This window comes from Ambystoma mexicanum, chromosome 12 (assembly GCF_040938575.1).
Source record: "Ambystoma mexicanum isolate Mex_15411 chromosome 12, UKY_AmexF1_1, whole genome shotgun sequence".
NCBI classification, from domain to species: domain Eukaryota; kingdom Metazoa; phylum Chordata; class Amphibia; order Caudata; family Ambystomatidae; genus Ambystoma; species Ambystoma mexicanum.
Genome location: NC_090936.1, coordinates 677,548,208 through 677,564,336, shown reverse-complemented (window position 1 = coordinate 677,564,336; position 16,129 = coordinate 677,548,208).

Genomic DNA, 16,129 nt, shown 5'->3' with positions numbered 1-16,129 from the left:
TTTGCATTACGTCATCAATCTTCTCTTTTGCTAATTTTTTACACTTCCTCCTGGATTTAATTCAAATGGCCATCGCATTGTCGTGAGTGCATATATGGCTTTCTCAATGGGTACCTTACTTCCAGGATTCTTTTCGGTATTGGTATTTTCACTGGTACTGCTCTTGTCTCACACTCTAGATCCCAACATATAGGCAGCATAAGGATGGAGCTTTGAGTGGGGGTACTTGGCTCCACCTCTCCACAAGGCTACAGCGACTGAATGGGACTCAGGGGCTATGCAGGCCATAATATTAAACAACCGTCTGAGGTTAAGGGACCTCGTCCTCCCAGGTATGAATCTGGCTTGATCTTGATGTATCAATGCAGGATTCAATAGTAGCAGTCTATTAGCTAGTGTCTTTGCGTACGTTTTAGTGTCCACGTTCATCAGTGACAGTGGTCTATACGAGCTGAGGTTTATTTGATTTAGGCAGGACCGTTATGACTACTTCTCGGAGAGATTGCGGGAGTTGTCCCTTCACAACTGACTCTTCCCACAGCTTTAATAAATAAGGTGCCAGATAGGTGCCGTATTCCACATAAAATTCAGCTGTAAGGCCATCCGGGCCTGGGACTTTATGTCTCGGCAATTCTTGTATCATCCTAAATATTTCTTCTGTTGTAAATGGGGCACCGATTTGAGTTCTGGCTTCCGCGGATAGTTTAGATCGTGGAATAGAGTCGAGTAATGTCTCAAGTTCTGATTCATTTCCTGGAATTTTTCACCTGACATAGCTCGGTATAGAATTTTGTAAATTCCTTGTTAATCTGTGCCTTAGAATATCGCAGTGTATGATATTTATCTTTAATTGCCACTATGTATCTTTGCCCTTTGTCTGACTTAACCGATGCAGATAGCACCTTTCCCGGTCTCTCGCCCTCGCCATAGCGTCTGGCCATAACTGGTTTAGCAAAGTACCTAACTTGCCTGTCTGCCAGTTGCCTATGGCCCTCTAACTGTATTTTAACCTCTGCTAGTTTAGTGTGGTCCGGAATTTCTGCGTATTCAGTTTATATTTTCTGGAGCTCGCTCTCACTTTTGGCTAGGTCTCTACGTATATCTCGCAGCACCCCAAGCCCACACAACATGGCCATTCCCCTGATGTAAACCTTAAATGCTTGCCAAAGCGAAGCCTGTGTCACTGTCCCATCGTCATTTTGGGAAAAGTACATATGTATATAGTTTTCTAGATCTGTGCGAAATACTAGATCCTGTAAGGCTAGTGATTTAAACCTCCATGGATATCGGGTACAGACTGCTTCTTCCCATCGTAGCAACAGTGTGATTGAGGAGTGGTCAGAGTAGGTATGGGGTAGGATATTGGTCTCCGCTGTCCATCCCACCAGGTAGTACAATATAAAAAACACATTTATTCTGGATGACATATCATGTATAGTGGAGTAGTATGTGTAGCCCCTCTTGATCGGGTGTTGTAGGCGACATATGTCTTGTAGGCCAAGTGTACACAATAAGTCAATAATACAACAAGCTGCCTTCGACGATGGTCTGGGTGCTCATCCTGTACGATCTAAATCTATATTAAGGATTGTGTTCAAATCTCCCCCCATATCACCGGGATCAGTGGATAGCCCATAATAATATCGGCCACTGTGCAGTAATAGTTCGGGTCATCTAGGTTGGGACCATAGGAATTCACTGATTGTGTTTCTCTGCTGCGTATTTTGCAGTGGACTATAATATATCTACCCTCTGGGTCAGTGTGCAAGTGTAGCAGAGTGAAGGCCACCTCTCTATGAACCAGAGTCAGCACCCCTCTGGATTGTGAAGAGTAACTGGTAAAGAATCTGTTTGGGCCCCAGTTCTTGGCAAATGTGATGTTCGCTTCTTCCTGCACGTGAGTTTTTTGTAAGAATAAAACCTGGACATCCTGGTGATTAATGTAGGATATTACCCTCATTGCTTTAGTAAAATTACCAAAACCCTGCACATTCCAACTTAAAACATTGTGTCCCCATATCTCTGCAAATAACAGAAGGTATACCACCAGTATAAGCAAATCCATGTACTGCTTGCAATACACATGAGCAAGCAGTTATGAACTTCGTGATTGTCTGACCATTTTATCCCCAAATTTGCAACCCCCCCTAACATTCCCCCCACCCTCACTGCCCTTCCAACCCTGGCTATGTGTACCGTGTTCACCCCCTCCCTAACCCAACTATTACTGCACTCAATCCCAACTTGTGCATTAGTACTACGACAGTCATCTGCAACCTTGCCTGGGGGCTTCTGCCTCTGAGTTTGAATCTCCCGGAAGTGGTGCATCTTTCAACTATACCGTAAGGATCAACAAGCCTGTTATGTATAGGATTTATCAATCTTTCCCCTGCATCGAGTAACCAATGTGAACATCATAACTGTCAAATAATGTCCTGTAAGTGAGTAGTGACAGTATTTTTGTACCTCTCATCTCGTTCAAATAGATAGAGTGGGTCCTCTTATTTCTTCCGCCTCTGTCGACTGGGGCCTGATGGCTATGTTAGCCTCGATATAGGAGGCTGCCTTCTCCACTAATGTGAAAAATAGGGGTTTCCCCTGGTGCTGTATGCAGAGTCTCGCTGGAAATGGCACAGCAGATGGTGTAGCTTTTTCTAGGAGCATACGTTTGACTCCCATAAATGTTTTCCATTCCTGTTGTACTGCCGCAGAGAAATCAGGGTATATGTGCAGGGGTGTGTTTTCATATTTCAGTGGACCCTTCTCTCCAGCCAGATGGATAATGGCGTCTCTGTCACGGTAATTAAGGAGATTCGCTATGGCTGCTCTGGGAGGGGTTCCAGGTTTTGATCTTACAGTAGGTGTTCTGTGTGCCCGCTCTGCCATGCACATGGGAGAAAGTTGTTGGTCCCCCAGCAGTTCTTTCAACAAGTCTTCTACCGCCATTTCCATGGGGACACGTCTGAAGTTTTCAGAGAGGCCCAGTATACGTATATTACTTCTCCTAGATCTGGATTCTAGGTTGTTGCATTTGGCGAGGGCTTTCCTCAGGTCTGATGTTACATTCACCATCTGAGTTTTGAGGGTATGTACATCATCCTCCACTGTGCTGATACGTATTTTGGCTTCCGTAAAATGCGTGCTCACGCATTTCATCTTGCCATTAAGAGTGGCTATATCAGTTGTTATATCGTCGAGTTTGCCAGTGAGGGAGGCGAAACCAGCCTGCATATTATCCATAATTTGTTTCAGACTGGGGGTATCAGGAGTCTCTCCCATGGTAACTTGAGTTTTAGGTGATGCTCCTGTCCTAGGCTGGTTAACCTGACATGCGTAGGCATCAAGCGTGTTTTTCTTCTTCTGGCTCCCCCTCCTCTTGGCATGGTTGCAATCCGTGGTATCTGAAAACTTCCTAGAGCCGACAAATGTCACAGTGCATATCTTGTTGGGTCCTTCCTGTAGCAGTTGGTGTGTAGCTGCAAGTTCAGAGCATATAATAAGGCAGTAGTATTCAGTAGTTGAGGAGTAGTCTCAATCACATTGTTTGTATTTGGTATTGAAGTCTACTGGTGGCTCTTCTGTGGTCCCAATTGCACCATTACACCACAAAATGCTCAGAAATGAAGGAGTATAGAAGGAGTAAAGAGTGCCGGTGAGAGTGTCTAGGTCCAGATCTCACGGTGCCACCGTTATTTCCTTTGCACCTCAACTGGCTCTCTGCCTTCAATACATCAGTCTTGTGCACTCTCAGACCTCATTAACTGCACTATGATGTCGAGGGGCCCTATGTAGAACCTGCCGAGTGCTCCCTGCAGTGGTCTATAAGCATTAGGCAGCTCAGAGTGTGCAGCTGCAGTACAATTTCTAGCATAGGGGAGTAGCCCTTGTCGCGTCAATTGCATTAAGCAGAGGAGATTCACGTTCCTGTAATCCCAGTTGGATTCTGCACCGCAGGAGTATTCAAGGACTATAGATGTCGGAGGTGGGGGTAAATACATGTCAGGGTGGGTCGTGTGGTGCTTCTGTTACCTTCTGTACAGATTGGCTGGTCCTCCGTGTTCGGGGCAGGCACTCTCCCTTCTCTTCTCTTCTCTTCTCGGCTTTAACAAGTGGCACCTGTGGGATCTGCGTCTCCAAGGGCTTGTCAGGAGATCTCCATGCAGTTTCTATCTTCTTCCTCGGTTTCCGTGGTCCCTAGTTCACCCAACTAGTTAAGCGTTGCTTTTTTCTCCGCATATCACGCCTTCCCTCGTGACACCGTCTTATCCCTCAATTTTGTGCATAGCTGCATGCCCTGTCTCTCAGCACAGAAGCCAGCCGCAGCAAGGAAATCAACCAGCGAAGAGACGGCTATTCATATCTCAATGAGACTTTCACAGAATCTGCAGAAGGGTTTCACGAGTCTGCAACCAGTGCTATTTCTTTTTTTGATGCAGCATATACAGGCTCTTTAGTGTTTTAAATAGGTGCTGCACTCAGGAGTTCAGAGATTAGCAGTAATTTGCAGCTGCTCAACAGCGTCCCCTCAAACTGGGAGTTTACTGGGAATGTTAAACTGCAAACTTTACTTGGACTGTCACACCTTACTGAGAATTCCAGACTGGTAACTTAATGAGATGACAGATTGTGAATTTACTATGAAGCTCATTTTGCACAAAAGTATAATTTGGTGACTCTGACCCGTTTAATGTACACTTTAACGTAAGTAGGTCCCTACCACCAAATGTTGGTGATTTGCACTGCCTGGTGCTAATGTAAAGGGCAGAAGGTGGCATACAGGTGTGTACGCCACCTTTTGCCCTTCACATTTGTACACTGCAGTGCAAAGTGAGTACATGCTGCCTGACATCCTTGTATGCCAGGCAACATTTACTTTGGATTTTGAGCACTGCTTGCCATGCTCGCAAGCATGGCAAGCAGTGCTCACAATCACAATTAAACACTGTCCAAAAAGCTTGCATGTCAGACAGTAATTATCATTGTGAACACTGCATGTTCACAATTAAAAATAAATGCTGTTTGAAATGCAAGAATGTTAGACAACGTTTATTTGTAATTGTATGGCAGGCATCGTTTACAATGGATTCCTATATGGTCTGCCCGCTTTATGCATAAAGCTAGTAGACACCATAGGAATCTCCAGCATTTGCACCGCTATGGAGCATTTGTATGGCAGAGAGGAAGAGAGGTGGTGGAAACGGACATTGCATTCCACCCCTAGTGTCCGGTCTATAAATAAATAAATGCAAATAGAGCTAGGGGGTAACGTAAGGAGCATGCGTAAAAGCCTTTACGCAAGGCTTTTATTCATTTTTCTTATGTTACACCCCCACGACAATAAGCCTCTTTGAATTTAAGCCTATTGAGAATGTAATAGTGTGATCTTATTATGAATGTCAACCTTACTGGAAATGTAAAAGTGACAGTTTACTGTGAATGCCTAACTTGGATCTTATTGAGAGTACCAACCCTACAAGGAATGGCAAATTAGGAACTCATTAAAAATGTAAAACTCTGAGCTTACAGCGAATGTAATATTGTACCATGCTATGACATGACTTGACATACCACGGCTTGTCACGTTGACATATCATTACATGACATATCATGAAATGTGTGTGTGAGTTTGACAGTGAGGTCACAGAGTGGGACTTTTAGTGTGATAGTGAGCGTAAGTGTGAGAGAGTTAGAGTGAATGAGGATATTTCAGCATGACTGTGAGTGTTTGTAGATGTCAGTGTTTAAGAGTGAGTGTTGATTTTTAAGCATGAGAACGAGTGAGTTTGTGTGTGTGACAAATTGACTTCTGCCCTGCAGGAGTACAAGGATGAGTAGAGGCTGAAACGCCCACTCAGCCGTCACACTTCTTCATACTAAGAGCCAACACAATCATAAAGGTAAAACAGGTACAGTTAAGAGATATACCTCCTTCACCTTTTGTGGTAAAGTAGGCTACGGAAAAGCTATACCCAAGAGGGGTGTGAATGTGTTTCAGTAGCAACCCAAGCAGCAAAGTATAACCATCCAAAATGCAGGCATGTTCAATCAAGCTTCTATACAAATACATACTTTAATTAAACACAGCATATGCAAGAATAACTAAATAGAAAACACTGCACAAAGCCCACCCTTGAGGAGAGAATACAGAATCAGCAAAGATAGAAGGATTCAGTAGTCTGTGTAATGAATCAGTGGTGAGAGGCAAGCAATAGCCAAGATGTTCTTTAAGAGGATATGCTCTCGGGTGCAAAAGGGATCACAATTACCTAAGAAGTCTCTAAGGCGCAAAAATTTACCAATGGGACAGTTAGTTATGTTATGTTACTTGCCATTTATACAGCGCTCTATGTTTCATTGGTATGACCTCAAAGCGCTGGTAGGTTGAACACCCTCCGGAACCGCAGTTCAGGTCAGTAGAGAGAGATGGTGTCATAGGGTGCGTGGGTGCACCAGTTATGTGTGCAGCAAATGTAATTGGTAGCTGCATCCTGGCATTAGGTGTGATGTTGAAGATATTAGTTGTATGTATTTGCAGCCTGGTGGGTGGGCATCCAGACTGGGTTTGGCTGCGTTAGGCCTGAAGGACGCTTATGTGAGCAGCTAGGCCGGAATGTCATGGGATAGCTGCATTTTATGAGGGTGATGAGGTGTTCATGGGGTAGTCTTTGTATGTGAAGAGCTAGGCCGAATTTTTATCAGGGGTATAGCTGTGTTCTAGTTGTGTGATGGTTTATTGTAGAGAGTAGGGGTAGTGATGTAATATGATGGTTCATCTTTGAATCACCCAAGTCCAGACACGTAAACAGGATGGCAGGGAACACATCGACACACGGACACACAGTGACAGTGGTTGGTCTTATGGTGACAGGAGGGGGAATTTTGATTTATAGCAACAGCATGGGGGACAAGAAAACAGAGTACAGGGTGAAATATGGGCACGGTGGGCACACATGGTGACGAAAGGGTTGGGTAATACATTGTATACACAGCAACATCACGAGAACAGGATGGCAGGGAGTACAGTGACACACGGGCACACAGTGACAGGGGGCAGGGCTTACAGCGATAGGATGGGACATAGGGATATACAACAACGGCATGGGGAACAAGAAAGCACGGTACACAGAGACACGTGCTCGGGTACTAGAGGGTAGGGTAATTCCATCCATTCCATCCATCCATCCATTCCATCACTGAATCCATCAATTTCTTCCATTTCTTCATCCATTCCTTCCATCAACCATCCATTCCATTAATACGTCAATCCATTTCTTCTATTTTTTCATCCATTCCTTCCATTTATTAATTTTGTCATTGCATCCATCCGTTTCTTCCATTTCTTCATCCATTCATTCCATCCATCCGATGCCATCAATCACTTCCAACAATTCCATCACTTCCATTCTATTCATTCCATCCATCCATTCCATCCATTCCATCCATCTATTCCATCAATTCCATCCATTCCGTCCATTCCATCCATTCCATGCATCGATTCCATATATATACATTCCATTCATTCCGCATGCATCATGCCATCCTTTCCATCCATTCACTCCACATGTGTCTATCCATTCCATCCTTTCCATCCTTTCCGTCCATTTCTTCCATCCATCCAATCCATCCCCTCCATCCATTCTATCTCGCCTGTTGCAACCATTTCTTTCATTTTATCCATTTCATCCATTCTATCCATTTTATCCAGTTCATCCATTCTTTCCAGTTCATCCATTCTATTCTGTCACTTTTATCCATTCCATCCGTTTCATCCATTCCATCCATTTCATCCATTCCTCCCATTCCATCCCTCCATTCAATCCATCTATTCCATCCATACATTCCATCCATCTCGTCCATTTCATCCATACCACCCATTTCATCAGTTTCATCCATTCCATCCGTTTCATCCATTCCATCCATTTCATCCATTCTACCCATTCCATACCTCCCTTCCATCCATCCATTCCATCCATTTCATCCATACCACCCATTTCATCCGTTTCATCCGTTCCATCCATTTCATCCGTTCCATCCATTTCATCCATTCCATACATCCATTTCATCCATCCATTTCGTCCATCCATTACGTCCATCCATTTAATCTGTCTATTTCAATCCTTTCCATCCATTCCGTCTTCTTCATCCGTTCCAACCATCCATCCATGAATTCCATATACATATATTAAGTCCATTCGATCCATATATTCTATCCATTCCATCCATTCCATTCATCAATTCCATATACATACCTTCCATTCATTCCACATGTATCTATGCCATTCCATCTTTTTCGTCTATTAGATCCATCCACTCCATCTATCCATCTATTCCATCCATCCATTCCATCCATCCATTCCATCCATCCATTCTATTAATTTCATCCCTTCTGTTTCGTCCATTCCATCCATTACATAGACATACGTTCCATTCATTTCACATGCATCCATGTCATACATTCCATCCATTCCATTTATTCCATCCTTTCCATCCATTCCATCCATCCATTCCATCCGTCCCTTCCATCCATCCATTCCATCCATCCATCCATCCATCCATCCATCCATCCATCCATCCATCCATCCATCCATCCATCCATTCCATCCATCTATTCCATCCATCCACCCATCCACCCATCCATCCATCCATCCATCCATCCATCCATCCATCCATCCATCCATCCATCCATCCATCCATCCATCCATCCATCCAATCCTGTGGGTAGGATCTAAAGTTCATTGTTCAGTCTTCATATACGGTTGTCTATAGCCGAATCAGTGGGCGTATTCATTGAAGACAAGGTTGGGAGTCCCATTGTGTATTTAGTCATTGGGCCTCATTACGATCCAGGCGCTAATGGGTTAACGGCGCCGTAAAAGGCTGCAGCAATGTTAACCTATTAGCGCCTAATTACGAGGTCCCTTTGCGGGACCCGACCTTAACGGCTGGTGTAGACCAGCCGTTAAAGTAGGGACCCGCAAAGGGACCTTGGTGCTAATTACGGTGCCGCAATTTGCGGCACCATACTTAGCGCCTTCCCGATTCCCATTGAGCCCTATGGGGCAAAAATGGGAATGGGGAAGGTCCATGGAGGAAGGAGGAATTACCGCCCCGCCAACCTTGTAATGGGGTGGTAATTCCCCCTTTCTCCATGGCGGAGTCAGTAACTTACCGGCATGGACCATGGTGCTAATAGTACCATGGTCTTCCGCCAGGGCCGTAATGAGGCCCATTGGGTTGTTGGGAGTTCAGATGCATCTTTAAGGTTGTTGTTGGTGTTATAGAAAGAGCCATGTTTTTAGTAGTTTGCGGAATGTCATATAGTCTTGGGTGTGTTGGATGTGTGGTGGAAGCGAGTTCCACAGAGTCGGGGCCAATGCTCGGAAAGAGGATCCTCCAATCCTGATAGAGTTAGTGGTTGGGATCACTAAAAGGAGGGCAAAGCTTGTTCTTAGGGTGCGGGGTGGGAGGTAAGGTTTTAACTTACCTTGCAGGTATAGTGGGCCGGTCTTGTGCCCTGCACGATGAGTGATGCACAAGGTCTTGAAAGTGGCCCTTCGTCCGACTGGGAGCCAGTGGAGGGTTCTGAGAGCTGGAGAGGTGTGGTCTCTTGGACCCAGGGCCAGGAGCAGTTTAGCAGCAGCGTTTTGCGCTCTTTGGACTTTATTAAGGTGGTATGCCGGGACTCCAAGGTAAAGGGAGTTGGCATAGTCCAGTCTCGACATTACAATAGACATAACATCGGCAAGTCAGTTCGGGAAGGAGAGGTAGGGAAAAATGCACCTGAGAATTTTGAGATGGTAGTGACAACATTTAGATACATTGTTGACCTGTTGGGAGAGGGTGAGGCCAGAGTCCATAGTGGATCCAATGTTTTTTACTTTGACGGAGGGGGTGGGGTGTTGGCCCATGGAAGGGGGCCAAGGAAGTGGACGAGGTAGAAGCTCAGTGTTGCTGTACACCATGATTTTGGTTTCAGTGGGGTTTAAGAGGAGGTGGTTTCTAGTCATCCAATGGTCGATATCTAGGTGGCAGGCTGCGAGGTGGAGCTGGGAGTTGGAGTACGAGTTGTGGATTTTAAGGACGATTTGGGTATCGTATGTGTAGTTGTAGCACAAGATATTGTGCAGGCGTATGATTCCAGGAAGGGTGAACTTATAGAGGTTGAATAGGAGGGCAGATAGACATGCGCCTTGCGGTACTCCAGTATTAACTGAGCGAGCAGGTGAGACAAAAGGGGAGAGAAGGGTTATTTGTTTCCTGTTGTTGAGGAAGGAGGCGATCCATTTGAGAGCGGTTCCACGGATTCCAAGGGAGTGGAGACGGTCAAGGGGGATTGAGTGGTTAATCGTGTCGTAGGCTGCAGACATGTCGAGGAGAATTAGTGCAGCGCATCCCGCAGTTTCTGCAGTGATCATAAGATCATCCCAGATTGAGGCCAGAGTGGTTTAGGTTCCATGACGCAGTGTTTAGTTGAGAGTATGCTGTTCTGTCTATGAGTTTTGTAAGTAATCTGGTGTTCTAGATGGGTCTGTAGTTTTTAGGGTCAAGGGGTGGTTTTTTAAGAAGAGGCTTGACATGTGCAATTTTGGAAGGCATCAGGAAAGATTCCAGAGCTGAGGGAGTCATTTAGAATGGTTCTTGCATGCTCTCGTGCGCAGGTGGACGAGAATATTTCTTTGAGGACTGCTGCAGGGCAGGAGTCTAGGGGAGAACCAGATGGTTTGCCAGCATATAGAAGGTTAAGAAATTCTTCTCTGCAGATCGGTTTGAAGGAGTCAAAGGTGGGTAAGGTGTGGGTTGTGGCGGTGGGTAGTGGTTGGTTGTTGGATTAGTCGGTATTTGGGGTGGTGGAAGGAGGGACAGTTTGTTGTTAAGGGAAGTCATCCTGTCTAGAGCAGTGGTGTAGAAGTGGAGGGAGAGAGAGTAGCAGAGCGATTGTGATGGGGCAGATTGGGAAGAGGTGCAAGTGGGTTTCGACAAATTAAGATATGATTCTGTGGAGTTCTTTGCTGCGGTTTCCACAGTTGAGAATCCGATTGTTGTAGTAGGCTTTTTTGGCTTTCCGGATTTCTGCTTTGTACTTGCGATGGTGCAAGGCGAAAGTGGATCTGCTGAGATTGTTTTTTTCTGCTCACCATTTGCGTTCTAGAGATTTATTTAGTTATTTGGCATTCTTCAGTTCGGGAGTAAACCATTGGGAAATGGTCTGAGGCGTGAGGAAGAGGGGCACGAGGGGGTGAGAGTGATTAGTCAATCATTGAGCCATGAGTCGAAGGAGTTGATGGTTAAGGATCTGTCAGGGGGAGGGTTGTACGGGGTCTAAGAAGAAGGGGTTTGGCTAGGTCAGAAACGATCATTAGTTTGTTCCAGCATTTGCGGTGAAGGGGGAGGCGGGATGGGGGTTAGGGGCAGGGGAGAGGATGGAGAAAGGGACGACAAAGTGGTCGGACCAGATGAGTGGTAAGGGGGGACTAGATGTTGCAGGTCATGGGAGCTGAAGATATCAACTAGGGTGTGCCCTTTAGAATGGGTTGGACCGTTCATATGACGGGAGAGGTTGAGCGCATCAAGACTGTCGATCAGTGAATGGGTCATGGGGTTGGTGGGAATGTCCAACCAGATATTGAAGTCTCCTAGGAGAGTCAGGGAGGGGTGATTTACTTAAATGGTGGCTACAGAGTCACAGAGGTTGGTTGTGAAATATCTGTCAGGAGGTCTGTAAATGATTAGGAAGCTGTGGGAGAAAGTCAGAGGTAGTGAGAGTTTAACAAGAAGGGATTTTCATGATGGAATGCATGTTTGAGAATCAACGAGTGAGACAGAGAAGTGACATTTGAAACGGACTGCCATGCCGCCTCCTCTCGAGGATCTTTTGAGCGGGATGAGGGAGTAGCCGGGGGGGAATGCCTCATGTGCAACATGGGCAAAGTTGTCGGAGAACCAGGTTTCAGTGATAAAGACTAGGTCAGGTTTGCATGTATGTATGTATGTCCGCTTCTATAGCGCCGGCAGCCCGAGGGCATCAGGGCGATTTAACAGACAAAAAAAACAATTATACAAACAGTTGTACAGCAAGGCAGGCAAAACTCTGCCAGTTCAAGTTCTATATCGGAGAGAATACCCAGACAGAGGAAACATATAGCACCTAAACAGATGGGTTTTCAAGTTTTTCCTAAATTTTAAGTGGTTTTCTTCCAATCTAAGATCTTGGGGAAGACTATTCCACTGCTGTTGCACCAGGACTACAAAAGATCTGCCCATGCCCCTCATCAGCTTGTATTTAGGCACTGGGAGCAATCCTTTGCCTTCAGATCTGAGCAGTTTCTGTGGGATATACTGTTCTAGACAGTTTTTTAGATAGCTAGGAGCTTTTCCAAAAAGACACTTATGAACAAGTGTCATAGTCTTAAACTTTATTCGCTCTTCAACTCTGAGCCAGTGTAACGATTGTCTGGCTGAAGTAATGTGTTCACTTCTTCTTAGTTTTTTCACGGCATCATTTTCTATGACTTGGCATCTCCCTAAGTCTTTTGTCATTGCACCAACAAGAAGAGCATTGCCATAATCCAATCTTGATAGCACTATGGCCCTGCCTATTGTGGCTATGTTACCCTCTTTCAGGAATGGGCTGAAGGCCTTCATGAGCAGCAGATAGTAAGCTGAATTTTTGTGCAGGTAATTAATCTGTGCTTCCGCATTCATTGAGGAGTTTACCATCATTCCCAGGGTTTTGACCATGGTTAGATACCTGGATTTTAGCTTAATTAATCCTAAAAGTCTCGTACTGGTTTGTCAGAGGAGAGGAGGTTGAAGATGTTGTGTCTGTTTTTCGCTACATAGCGGGCATTAAAAAGGATGCACTTGACTTCGAAGTGGGGTGTGGTCATGGAGGGTGTTGGGTTGTGAGCAGAAGGTGCGTGGGGGATAGAAAGGGAGGACGGAAGGGTGGGTTGCTCGAGGTTAATAAGGCAGGGAGAGGAGGGGTAGTGGGGGGTAGGATGTCAGGGGGCTCTGGGTGACGAAGGGTGGAGGTGAGTCGGTGGATGATGGGAAGAGTAGGCGGGCGGAGGAGGATATGTGGGGGGTGTGGGTAGAGATTAGGGGGGAAGGGTGAGTGAACAGATGGTCAGTGGGCGAGGAGGAATTAGGGGGGAGTCTCGAGTGAGTCTCAAAAAAGATTGGGGGAGTCCGGTGTGCAGGGAGAGAAGTCAAGAAAGAGGGGGTGGAAGAGGGCGAGGGCAGGGGGGAGTGTAATGGGGTGGGGAGGGAGAGATTGGGAGGCTCGGTAGAGGTAGAGGTGGTGAGGAGTAGACAGTCATGGAGAGGGTCAAGGCTCGTTTTCTACTTTTCAAGGGTTTCTGTGCAGTAGGGGTGTGAGAGAGGGTGGAGGGGTCGGAGGGTGAAGGAGATGCAGCTACTGTTCTCACAGGGGTGAGACATGCTGTTTTTAGAGAGGGGAAGGGATAAGGTGGGGGGGTTGTTGGCAGGTGTCGAGGGGCCTGGGGGAGGGAGGAGGGGGTTGTGGACGGGAGGGTGGGCAGTTCTGTGATGCGTTAGGGGATAGGGACTCCGATGTATGGGGAGAAAGGAGTGGAGGGATGATTGCTGGGGGGTGGGAGGAAGGGGTGGACAAAGGTGGAGGTTTGGTCTGTTTTGAGGGCCAGAGGGCTTCTCTGGCTTGGGAGTTTGATAGGGGGCAGGGTATCAAGGCGAGGCGTATTAGGGAGTTCTCAATAGCAGTCAGAGGGCAGATGGGGAGGGGTGAGTTTGGTTGGGAAGGGAGGGGGGAATGGAGTTAAGGGGATGGAGGGAGTTTGGGTGGGAAGGGGGAGGAATGGAGTTTGGGTGAAGGGGTTGTTGGCGCACCAGAGTGCAGCTCTGATTTTAGACTTTGATAGGGGGCGGGGTGTCGTGGTGTATTGGGGGGTTAGCAGTAAATAATATCACGTTGCAGTTATTGCCGGTTTGACAGTGTTGAACCGGGCTTCGAGCTGTTGTGCAGGCGGATTCAGCCAAGTTTCGGTGTAGCGAGTCATGTTGATCCATGTGGTGAGCTGGCATCGAACTGGGGCAGGTACAGTGGCTGAGAGCAGTTCAAAGGTGATCTTGGGGCAATGCAGGTTGGAGCACTCGTGGGGAGCAGTTCGGGTCTACCAGGTTCATGTCAGGGTTATAATCTCTGGGTAGGGTCTGACAAATTTACGCTCCCATGGTTCAAGTCGAGGGATGGCTACGGTTTGAAACTTTGATCCTGATGCTGTGGTATGCGATTAAAGAAAATGGCAGTTCGAGGTCGAGCCAGGTCGAGTAGTTTGTGTAACTGCTGATTTGAGTAAACGAGTCGTGCTCCAGCAGTTTGAGATGGAGTCCGACGATGAGCATTTCACAGGCTCTGCGAGGCGGCATCAAGCTGGCTCGAGATGCAAGCACGCTGGTTAAAAGAGTTCAGTTGAGTGCCAAAGGCAACACCAGCTTCTCCTGTGGTTCAAGATGAGGTGAACCCGGTTCAAAAGCAGTTAGACCAGTTTGATGTGATGAAAACAGGGATCCTGGCTCTCTTGGCTCTCAGGGTGCTGTGAATTCCAATCTAGGGATTCAAGGAGCACATTGGTCCTTGTTCTCAGGCTCGCAAACACGGCGAAGGCTGGCACACAATTTCAGACATCCCTCAACAAGTGAGGCCCTGGGCACCGCTGTGGCTGGCAGTGAGGCAGGGATTATGCCCAAAGTAATTCCACCCCACTGGTCCTTGGGGATGGTTAGGCGAGAGAGCTTCCCTCTGCCTAGGACAGTCAGTCTTAACCTCACTGGCGGAGGATTTATGAAAGATCAACTCTCCAAACAGAATTCTGTCTGAAAGTGAATCAGTGTGAGACCCCTTCTTTTCTTTCCCCAAGCTGTATTTAACATTTTCCGAAGAAATGATATCACAGAGTTAGAAAATTTTCAAACACAAGTTGACAGAAATAATCAAGAAAGGACTACTAGCATTCCAATGACAGCAGTGTTATACATCTGAGTAAATCAAACATTTTAAGTAGCTGCAGGCTGTGGGTCAATTGCTCACCAGCATTTTAAAACTGGATTACAGGGAGTCAGGCACCATTGAAGGCTTGATATGAAATATTGAGTATGGTGGTTATTTTCTCCATGGCTATAAAGGGCCAGACCCTCATCCACCACTGCACCATAATTAGGCCTCCTGGTAGTTTCCATGTGGGGGCCAATGTCAATTTGCCAGCCATCAGGAGTTGGGTGACCACCTTCGCCTTCTGCCCCCATATTGGGTAACTGCCCTTCTCGGCTGAGCCTCCCAAAATAATCACCTTAGTGTCCCAAGGAAGGGAAACCTCTTTGATGTCCCTTATATGTGAGAGAATCTCTTTCCAATACTCCTGTGAAAGCTTACATGACCACCACAAATTTCTGATTGTGCCTCTTTCTCCACAGCCCCCCCAACATGTAGCACGTATATTTTGGTTGATTTCATGTAGCCTACTCAGTGACATGTACCACCTGCATGCGAGAGTTTCTGTGCGCCTGTTCCCAAATGAGAGTCCAAGAAGAGGCCTGAATTTGAATACCCAAGTCAACCTCCCCTTTCTGCCTGAATGATAACCTGTCTGATTCCTCAATCAGGTCTAGCAATCAGTAACATTTAGTAGTGCGCCCCCTAGTGATTCCTTCGGACAGCGTTAATTCAATCCTTTTAGGTTCCCTCGTTACCCTGTTTTTAACTTCACTGTCCGTGATTCAATGACGTAGCTGAGTATATTTGAACCTCTCATTTTCTTCCAGGACAAACTTAACCTAACAGACCTCAAAGAGGATTCACAGGCATTAAATGAATTGCGCACCATGCCCGGGTTGAATTCTGGATTTTTCAGCACTAGGGTTTGTGGGCCTAACCCTACTGGTATCTTTACCAAGCGTGCCCCCATGTCCCAATATGCAAGTGAAGTCTTAGTAATGCTTAAGAGTTTGCCCCATTCCTCCCGAGCTCCGGGCGGCAGGAATGACAGACTATCCAAGAGAATAGACGTGACCTCCTGTTCTAGGTCTGCCCATTTCTTCCCGCCATCCATCGTCCAGTCAAAAATCAAGCTAAGTTGTGCCGCTATTAGGTATC